At 43.0% G+C, this 10459-nt stretch overlaps 1 long non-coding RNA gene across 1 annotated transcript; it reads left to right on the top strand.

Annotated features, from left to right (window-relative positions):
* The first annotated feature begins 236 nt into the window (after nt 1-236).
* On the top strand, nt 237-8752 carry LOC141338259 (uncharacterized). Its single transcript, XR_012355801.1, has 4 exons — nt 237-382; nt 7850-8107; nt 8270-8365; nt 8573-8752. It is a non-coding gene; the product is annotated as an uncharacterized lncRNA (long non-coding RNA).
* Nucleotides 8753-10459: the final 1707 nt, after the last annotated feature.

The following is a 10459-nucleotide window of genomic DNA, read 5'->3' as shown; positions in this document are numbered from 1 at the left end:
ACACGCACTATAAGAAGGAAAAAAGCTGCTTATAAAGTGGGTGTGTGACAGGTATGGCTGTGGAATGGTGTTTGGCAAAGATTTTTGAGGAAAAATTTTCAGTCAGAAGTTTTTTTCTTTTTTCTTTAATCCCTGTATATGTCATGGATAATTTTATGTTGTCTTTGTTTTTTCTCATATTTTGTCTTTTGATCTTTTGAAGGATGCCTCGGAAAGGCAGAAGATCCCGGGCTCAAAAAATTCGTTGGACGAAGTTAGACCTGACAGGACAGACGGGTATGACAGACGTTGCTCAGTTTTCTACTGGACAGCACGGCGAAGATGGTGACAACACATCTAGAATTCTATCCGTGCAGGCGTCTCATTGCCAGAGTGATGCAAGGTATGATGTTTTCTCACGAAATCATCAGTGCACATGTGTAGCTCTGACATTCCTTGCGTACCACAGTGAGGGAACTTTGTTCAAACAGCCTGATCTTGACAGAGTGCTAGAGGAGGGTGATGCTTTGTATGTCGGCATTAAAATGCAGCTTATTGCTGAACGAAGATTCCGACTGGATCATCTAAGCATGCGCGAAGTACCTGTGAGCATCACAACTTCTAATCACACCTACAGCGTCCAAAAGTCAGATGTTTTGATGGGATATCTAAGAGCCAGAGGAACTCCAGAAATGGAAAGATGGTGGCTTCCTCTTGATGAAAGACTTCAGTGTCTCTCAACAGATGTCAGCCATGCACTGCTTATGGTTTCTCCAGAGTGCTTTGCTGTGTTCAGAGATGGATCTGGAAGATATGGATATTTTGATTCACATTCCAGAACGGCTGAAGGTTTCCCACATCCAACTGGTGATGGAACTGCAGTTCTTTTAACTTTCACTGACCTGAGTGACATGACAAGCAGGTTAGTTCAGCTTTTTCAGAATCGTGGTCCTGAGACTTGCTACGAATTCATGCCTGTTGCATTTGAAATGGAGCAACAGTCTGAGGAACCATGCTCATCATCAGCTTATGTATCACCATCAGAAGTAACTTCATCTCTCCCAAAACCACAAAACGTTGGTGTCAAAATTCCTGAAAATCTTGTTCTTACAGATGACAAAAACCAAGGTGTCATAAAGGTTGTAAAAACAAGCAAGCAGCGAAGAAGAAAAGAGATGCGTAAAATTGTGTCTCAAAAGCTAGAAGCAGGACTTGAGAAAACATATTCACGTTTTAAAATCCGAGAGCAAAAAAGAAGAGAATATGAGAGAGGGAAATATGCCACCAATTTGCAGTTTCGGGAGAAGAAAATTAAGGTTTCTAAAAAGTACAACCAAGATCCGTTTGCCAGATACAAAAAGATAGAGTACATGAACAAAAGGTACACCACTGATGTTCACTTCCAGAAAAAGAGGAAAGAGTACATAATCAAGAGGTACCATGCTGATGCCCTTTTCCAGAGCAAAATGAAGGCGTACATGGTCAGGAGGTACCATACTGATCCTCTTTTCCAGAGAAAAATGAAGGAGAACATGGTCAGGAGGTACCATACTGATGCTGTTTTCCAGAGGAAAATGAAGGCGTACACAGTCAGGAGGTACAATACTGATGCTGTTTTCCAGAGGAACAAGAAGGACTACATGGTCAGGAGGTACCACACTGATGCTCCTTTCCAAAGGAAAATGAAGGACTACATGTCCAGAAGATATGCAAGTGATTCAGAGTATAGGTCTCACCACATTCTTCTTTGTACTCTCCAAAAGAAACAGAAGTTTCTCACAGATGCTGGATTTCGCATTCTTTATAAGTTGCGAAATGCATTCAGGATCAAAAGGAAGTACAAGACATACATTCGTCCCAGTCAGGATACACCCAATTCTGACGCGACAAACCAGCCTGTGTCCAACAGCTTGGTGCAAAAGGCCATCTCTGCATTTCGGTGTCAAGTTGCTCATGGTCCAACTTACGTCTGCACAGTCTGTCATAGGACTCTTTTTCCGAATCAAGTCAAAATCTGTAATAGAACACTATATGTCAAGAATGTTCTTGTTGCAGCCTGTTGCTTAACCGGAAAATATGTTCATGCTTGTGACAGTGCCTGCACAATTTCTTGTGCAGTTCCAGAAGAGAGGAGACAGGAATGGATCTGCCACACTTGTCACAGTCATCTGAAGAGAGGATCTATGCCCTCTATTGCAGTGGCAAACAACCTCGAATTGCCTCCCATCCCTGCAGAACTACTCGAACTGAACGTGCTTGAGCGACAGCTCATTGCCAGAATCGTTCCCTTTGCAAAAATAGTTGCATTGCCCAAAGGACAGCAAAGAGCAGTGCATGGTGCTGTTGTGTGTGTTCCCTCTGAGGTGGAGCAAACAGTAAACTGTCTGCCACGGGCTAGCAGTGAGTCCCAGCTTCTACAGGTAAAGCTGAAAAGGCACATCAAGTTCAAAGGGTACCAACACTTCCATACGGTGAATATGCACAATGTGCTAGCCGCTTTAAGGAAACTGAAAGCTACGCATTCAGAGTACAGGGACATAGTGATAAGTGAAGCTGCCACATTTGAACTTCTCCCTGATGATGAGCTGGATGACACAGCGGAAAAACAGGAAGTTGTTGCCTCTGAACAGGATGACCAGAACGTCAGCACTGAGGAAAAGGATGAACTCAGGCCTGGCCTCACTCTAGACACATGCATGCAGCCACTTGACATTGGACAAGACCTGCTGTCGTACGGCGAGGGAATTTTCAGCATTGCGCCTGCTCAAGGGAAAAAGCCAGTCGGATTTTTCCGGATTCCAAAGTTGGAAGCCATGTCTTTTCCTGTCCAGTTTTGCACTGGACAGAACACAATTGATGAGGCGCGACAAGTTGCACTGTCACCGAGCATGTACTTCAATGCTAGACTGTTCTGCGTGGATACTCGTTTCGCCAAAGACCAGAGTTATCTCTTCTTTGCACAGTTTGTCACTGAAACGCACATGGCTAGAAACAGCATGTCTATCCAGTTGCGAAAAGGCAAACCCGTTACGAGAGATGGACGTAGGATCTCCAACAAGCTTCTTCAGGACGATCGTGAGGTCGAAAGGCTGGTCCACAGCCGTGACGCCACAAGGTTCATGCAACCCTTGAGGGGCACACCATCTTACTGGGAGAAAACGTTGAGAGATCTACAGGCCATGATCCGGCAGTTGGGGACTCCTACTTTTTTTTGCACTTTTAGTGCAGCCGAAATGCGATGGCCGGAAGTGATAACGGCAATCAAGGCTCAGCAAGGTGAAGAGGTTGACTTTTCGGAGCTTGACTGGACGACGAAATGTGAAATCCTTCGAAGTAACCCCGTCACCGTCATGCGGATGTTTGAGAAACGGGTGGATGCGTTAATGACTCATCTGCTTTTGTCACCTGCTCAACCCATCGGTGAAGTCGAGGATTACTTTTATCGAGTCGAGTTTCAAGCCAGAGGAAGCCCTCATATTCATCTGCTGGCCTGGGTGAAGGGGGCGCCAGAGTTCGAAAATCAGTCTGATAAAGAAGTGTGTGACTTCATTGACCGTTACGTTTCCTGCCAGTTGCCGGACCCTACCACCGACCCCGAGCTTCATAAAATCGTCACCGAAGTTCAACTTCACAGCAGGAAGCACTCCAAATCTTGCAAGAAAGGAAACCTGTTGTGTAGGTATGGGTTCCCTAAACTCCCTGTCTCTGAGACCACCATCACCCGTCCACGACCACCGCGTCCTGAGGAAGACGAGGACGAAGACCCAAACTGCCCAGACGGAAAGAAGGCAAGACAGGAAGCTGTCCGAAAAGCGATAAACGACGCGAGGAAGACACTCAAGCCGGTGTGGGATTTGTTAAATGATCCCCAGGCCTCCTTTGACAGCTTCTCAGACCTGCTGGCCAAATGTAATCTGTCCATGAAGGATTACAATGGTTACGTTGAGGCATTGACCACTTCAAGTGTGATTTTGCTGAAGCGTGATCCAAAGGAGGCTTGGGTGAATGGATACAACCCGGATCTGCTGAGGGCATGGAACGCCAACATGGACATTCAGTTTGTTCTGGACTCTTACAGCTGTATCATGTACATGCTGTCTTACATTTCCAAGCCAGAGCACGAAATGAATGATTTCCTGAAGAGCGTCATCAAGGGTGTTCGCGAAAGCAACGTGAACGAAGAGGACGAAATGAAGAACATAATGCAGGCCTACTCCAAACACAGGCAGGTGAGTGCTCAGGAGTCTGTGGCAAGAACATGCAGCTTACCAATGAAGAAGTGTTCGCGAAACGTTGTATTTATACCGACGGATGACGACGCCCTGAAAATGAGTTTGCCCCTTAGTGCCCTGCACAACAAAGATCCTGATTCAGAGGATGTCTGGATGTCAGGTATGATAGACAAATACAGAGCAAGGCCTCAAACACTGGAGTTCGAGATGATGTGTCTGGCGGACTTCGTCTCCAATTACCGTGTTGTGTATGGTCGGCAAACTCAAGGAAAGAATGTCCTCCGATTGCTCAACGGTATGGGCTTCATTCAGAAGAGGACTGTTGGTAAGGCTGCGATCATCAGGTATGCTCGGTTTTCGGAGGAGAAGCAACCGGAAAAGCATTACGGAAGACTGGTGAAACTTTATGTGCCACATCGCTTCAACGAACAGCTGAAACCCCAGCGATATCCAACTTATCAGGAGTTTTACAAAGGTGCGTTTGTTGAACTCCCGGCACACCCCGGGCTCCTGATGCCTGTCTGCGCCATAGTCAAAGCACACCAGGAGAACTATGAAAAACACAGCAAAGAGGTGGATCAAGCATTCGAACAGCTGCAGCGGGAAGGACCACCTGAGAATGCTTGGACCGCCTTTGCGCCTGAAGTTGACGTAGATCGCCTGGAGTGCATAGCGGAACGAGAAGACGTCGATCCAGAAGAAGATGAACAAGACGATGTCCCGGAATACCAGATTCTTCGTGGAGATGGAGACGGAGTCGTACCACAGATAGAGGCACCACAGATGACTGCTGAATTTGTCAGGAGGATGTTCAGGAGTCTAAACGAGACGCAGGCAGCCATTTTTTACGCTGTCCGCCAGTGGTGTCAGAAGCGTGTGTGGGGTCACAATCCAGAGCAGTTTTTTTACTTTTTGTCAGGCGGTGCTGGCTGTGGGAAGTCACACGTCATCAAGTGCGTACACGCGGAGGCAACCAAGATTCTGCGACAACTCCCTCGACTCCGGGAAGAAGGGGATCTCTCAGTGCCTACGGTGCTGTTGTCTGCTTTTACTGGAACGGCAGCATTCAACATCTCCGGTAAAACGCTGCATTCCCTTTTAAAGCTGCCACGGAGTCTAAAGCCACCATACCAGGGACTTGGAAACTCCCTTGATGAAGTGAGAGCAGCTTTACGCGACGTGGAGATCCTTATCATCGACGAGGTATCCATGATCTCAAAGGACATGTTTGCTTACATCAACTGGAGATTTCAGCAGATCAAAGGCAGCAAGAAGCCTTTTGGAGGGATCTCTTGTCTCGCCGTAGGGGATTATTATCAGCTGCCCCCGACAGGTAAAGCCAAACCGCTGTGCGTGTTTGAAGAGGATGTGCTGGACTTCTGGAAGGACAATTTTCAAATCGTCACCCTGACAGAGATCATGCGCCAGAAAGAAGACCTCGCTTTCGCTCAGCTGTTGAACAGACTGCGAGCAAAGCCGAAGGCCGAACCTCTCAGGGAAGACGATAGAGCTTTGTTACTCCAAGCTGTGAAAAATTCAGAAGACTGTCCGCGTGAAGCTCTGCACATATTCGCCACCAACAAAGAAGTCCTCAAGTTCAATACCGAGACTGTGCAGGCCCTTTACACTGACATCATAACAATTGATGCCGAAGACTACAGGAAAGACCCCACAACAGGAGGGATGAAGAGACTACGCAAACCCGCCACTGGAAAAAAGGACAACTTACTTGACACCATAGAAGTTGCCGTGGGAGTTCGTGTAATGGTGACCAGGAATCTGGACGTAGAAGACGGATTGCAAACATCGTCACCAAACAGAAGGATGGATTTGCCACAGTGGAGATGCTAGGCCTTCAACTCGACAATCCAAACGCCGGCCAGAAACATCGAAAAAAAGTAGGAGGTGAAGAAGACGTCTTGGTCTACATCGAGAGATCCGAAGAGACTCTGAGGAAAGGAGCGGTTCGTCGTCAGTTTCCCATCAAGTTAGCTTACGCCTGCACAGCCCACAAAGTTCAAGGCATGACGATGCAGTCTGCAGTTGTGTCCTTGAAGAAGATTTTTGAGCCAGGAATGGCCTACGTTGCCCTTAGCAGAACCACTTCCCTACGTGGATTACACATCACAGACTTCGACGAGAAGAAGATATATGCAAATCCTGAAATCACAGCCTCTTTGCAGGCCATGAGGACAGCACCAGTCGAAGAAATTATGCCACTTCTGCGGCACGTTAGGGAGAACAGGCAGGAACATACCCTCACCATCATTCACCACAACACAGAAGGACTTGGACCCCACATCGAGGACATCAGATTGCATCATGAGCTGCGTCACGCGGATATTCTCTGTCTGACGGAAACACACTTGTCCGGATCGTCTACTTCATCGGATCTCCAATTGGACGGATATAACCTATTTACCCGCAACAGACACGTCTCCTACTCCACACATCAAGACATTGGGAAGAAGAACGGAGGTGGAGTCGCAATATATTGCAAGGAGCACATTCCAGCTCAGCCCCGGCAATATATACAAAATGTGACCGATCTGGAGTTCGTTGTCATCAAATTAGATTCGCCAATAAAGGCAGCCATCGTATCTGTGTATAGGCCGCCACAGTACAACGTTGGTGATTTTTTGACGAACCTGAAGGGTATGCTGGATTATCTTGACCTCGCACACGACGACCTTGTCATCATCTGTGGAGACTTTAATGAGGACCTCCTGCACACTGGGAAAAAACCTATTCTGGAGTTGTTTGAAGCTCGAGGGTACACTCAACTGATTACAACAGCAACAACGGACAAACACACACTACTCGATCATATCTTCATTTCGAATCCAGACCTCTGCCTTCAGTCGGGTGTTATACAGAGCTACCACAGTTACCACAATCCTGTGTACTGTGTTTTGCGTTTGACATAGGTGGTTTTGTTTTGGTTGTCGTTGGGAAATGTTTGCAGTGTAATGCCAACGGGTTGGCTTGCATGGTTGTGTTTGTGTTATGCCATACAGAACCGTTGGGACCAAGCATGCATTAACGGTGCGGGTTGGGCTTTCCGACAGCCTTAGCCAACGGGTTGGCGTGTATGGTTGAGTTTTGGTGTTAGGCCATACGGAACCGTGGCACTGTGCATTCATTAACGGTGCCAGTGGGCTCAGAACAGCCTTAGCCAACGGGTTGGCGTGTATGGTTGAGTTTTGGTGTTAGGCCATACGGAACCGTGGCACTGTGCATTCATTAACGGTGCCAGTGGGCTCAGAACAGCCTTAGCCAACGGGTTGGCTCGTATGGTTGAGTTGTGGTGAGACGTATAGTTGTCTTGAGGTTTTGTGGCGTTGAGCTACCAGGATAGAAGAGCAGTACCTACAGCAGCAGGAAGGACGAAGATAGAAGTAGACTGGCAGCTTCAGGGAGGACACTGGCAGCAGCACCAGCGATAGACAAGATACAGTGAGCTCCAGGGAAGCAGTAAGTGAGTAACAGCACTAACATGAAGATAGCAAGGTAAAGGGGGAGGTAGTAAGACAATATTATATTAGAAGTTTTAACTTGAATTTGTTCGACAATCTGTACTAAATGTATTATATGCAGTTCACTGTTATTCTGTCATTAATATGTGCCCTTCTGTAAAGTTGCAGGAAGAGACAATAGCAGTCCTGTCCAAGACTGGATGCTACTCTGCAATATACCATCCAAGCTAAGTGTTTAAACATTTTGATTCAATCACTGTACTACTGCACATCATAACCACATTTGTAGGAAAATGTTAATCCTAATCTCATTTTGATGTTGATGTTTTTCAGCAGTTGTGCAGTTGAAGTCAGAATGCCTGAGAAGATCAAGTGTGCTACAACACTAATGATGACAGCATCTGAATACCGGCATCTGTGGTAAGCATAAGATTAGAATTGGTTTAGAAGTTTGGAAGATTGTTTTGTGACTAAATAAAAATTAGTAGTGTCTTTCTGTAGAGTTAAGTTGTGAATTTACTTTTATTTACTAGTTTATTAGTATTTGTGTATGATAATGATCCCATTATTCATGTATTATAGACAGGATGGGACCAGTTGGTTATGGCACTGAAGACCGAAGCAAGGACAATGCTGAAGACAGAAGAAGCAGAGAAATAAGCATACTAAAGCACTGATGTAAGTTCATAAATACTTCTAGTAAAATCTAGTGTTTCAGTCCATTTTATTATACACTGAGCTTAGAATTTTAAAGTGTAAATGGTTCTCTTGCAAGACAAATCACACCTGTCTTTCAAACTTTGTTTTTCATAAGTCTTGTGGAGTCAAAACAATACAAATGAATTCACTAACGGTATCACATCTGTTATACTTCCTCTACCACAGGACATCCAGCCTGTAAGACGAGTCAGATCCAGTGGCTAGATGGCGGGAGATGCTTCAGTAGTCAACTTCCTTCATCTAATAATCGGATGACCAGTTAATCTCATATGTTTAGAAATTATTTAACCATATAACATAATTGTTATATGTTTGTATAATTTCTAAATATATTAATATTTCATATATTGGGTCAATTGATTTACATAATTGGCTTATTTCTAAATATATTAATATTCCATATATTAGGTTAAATGAATGTGTTTTTGCGATGTCTGCGCCATGCCAGAAGAGGATGGGTGTCCCCCTTTGTTGAGTCAGGTTCCTCTCAAGGTTTTTTACCTCCTAACTTTATGGAGTTTTTTCCTTGCCACTGTCGCCATTGGCTTGCTCACTGGGGGTGTTGTGCCAGATCCTGTCTCTCTCGGGTCCTTTCCAACTAGGGTTTCCAAAACAGGCGTTTTTGAGTTGATTAAAATTGTATAAATAATTAGGTAATATTAAATTAAATATAAAGGGCTGCACAATTATTCAGAATTAAAAAAAATCCATGTAATGTCTCAAAACTAAAACAGCTGCAATTCATTAAAACACTGTATAAGTGTATATACCTGTCTTAAAATATAATGTGTATCTATCTAAACATCGGCATGTATCTACATTTATTTATGTGACTGTATATATCTTTATTAATTTATATGTAACTGTCTGTATGTATATATATATATATATATGCTAAATAATTTATAAACATATCAATTAATAATTAATTCAAAATAATACTTCAGTGATGTTTAAAATGATAAAAGTGTTTTACAATTTAGAGCTTAGCTATATTATATTTATTTTATATATTATATATTGAGTAACATATGTTATATATTATATTAATATATTATAATTCTGTAAAGTAAAATGGTCATATATTCATATTTTATTATACAGTACAATTTCACATTGCAACAGTAATATTTCTGTTTTCATTTTTATAATTTTAATAGTGGTAATACAATAAGACTATAATATTTAAATGCTTTCACTAAAATAATATTTACTGGTATTCAATAAAACACTTTAGGATCTAGATGCGTGACTGGGATCAGGATTGGTGGACAGGATTTGGCACAACAGGTGCTTTTCTTAATAATTTTAATAAACATTTTAGGTGAATTGGCAAATCAAGTCTGTTTGTCTTTATTGAATGGTACATTGAGATGGTAAGAACTTACTTTTAAATAAGGTTTATACATTTCTGTAAATGAAGACCACATTAAGTGTAAATATTTATTTATTGTTGTTTTATAATTCTGCAAATTAACTGATACTTATCTAATTCAAGACCACAATATGTCTGCATATCCAATAAGCAAACTTTAGTCTCTAAACCTGCAAAAATCACACTCTTGATCTGCACAGGTATCATTAATCATTTGAGTTTTCACTTCCTGGATTGCTGTTATAACTCAGAGGAAGATCATTCACTGCTTATATGTCACTCATATGTTTAACTGCATGCTAGTACTACTCATACTATTTTTAGTCTGTCTTTCTGTGGCAGAAATAATACAAGTACTATGTAGGTTTGTTGTTCTAAATTCAGCAACATTGCATTTTTTATAACCTGTCTTGTCACATATGATAACAAACGTCCGCTTTACTTTCACTTTGTGCTCAATACATAACAAACAGATAAACATTTCTACATGATTGTACAGCCAATAGAATCACACTTTCACTATGCAGCCTGTTCACAAACTTTTGTGGTGAGTGAAATCTGCAATATTGCAATGTTTGTTTGTTTTAAATTGATGCACATTTATTTAATCATATATGCACCTCACTGAAAACGAATGACAAACATAATTTTGTAGATATATAGTGGTCAACTTTTAA

This window comes from Garra rufa, chromosome 1 (genome assembly GCF_049309525.1).
Source record: "Garra rufa chromosome 1, GarRuf1.0, whole genome shotgun sequence".
Lineage (NCBI taxonomy): Eukaryota > Metazoa > Chordata > Actinopteri > Cypriniformes > Cyprinidae > Garra > Garra rufa.
Note: the sequence above shows the minus strand (reverse complement) of the source record. Positions and strands in the feature narration are given on the sequence as shown.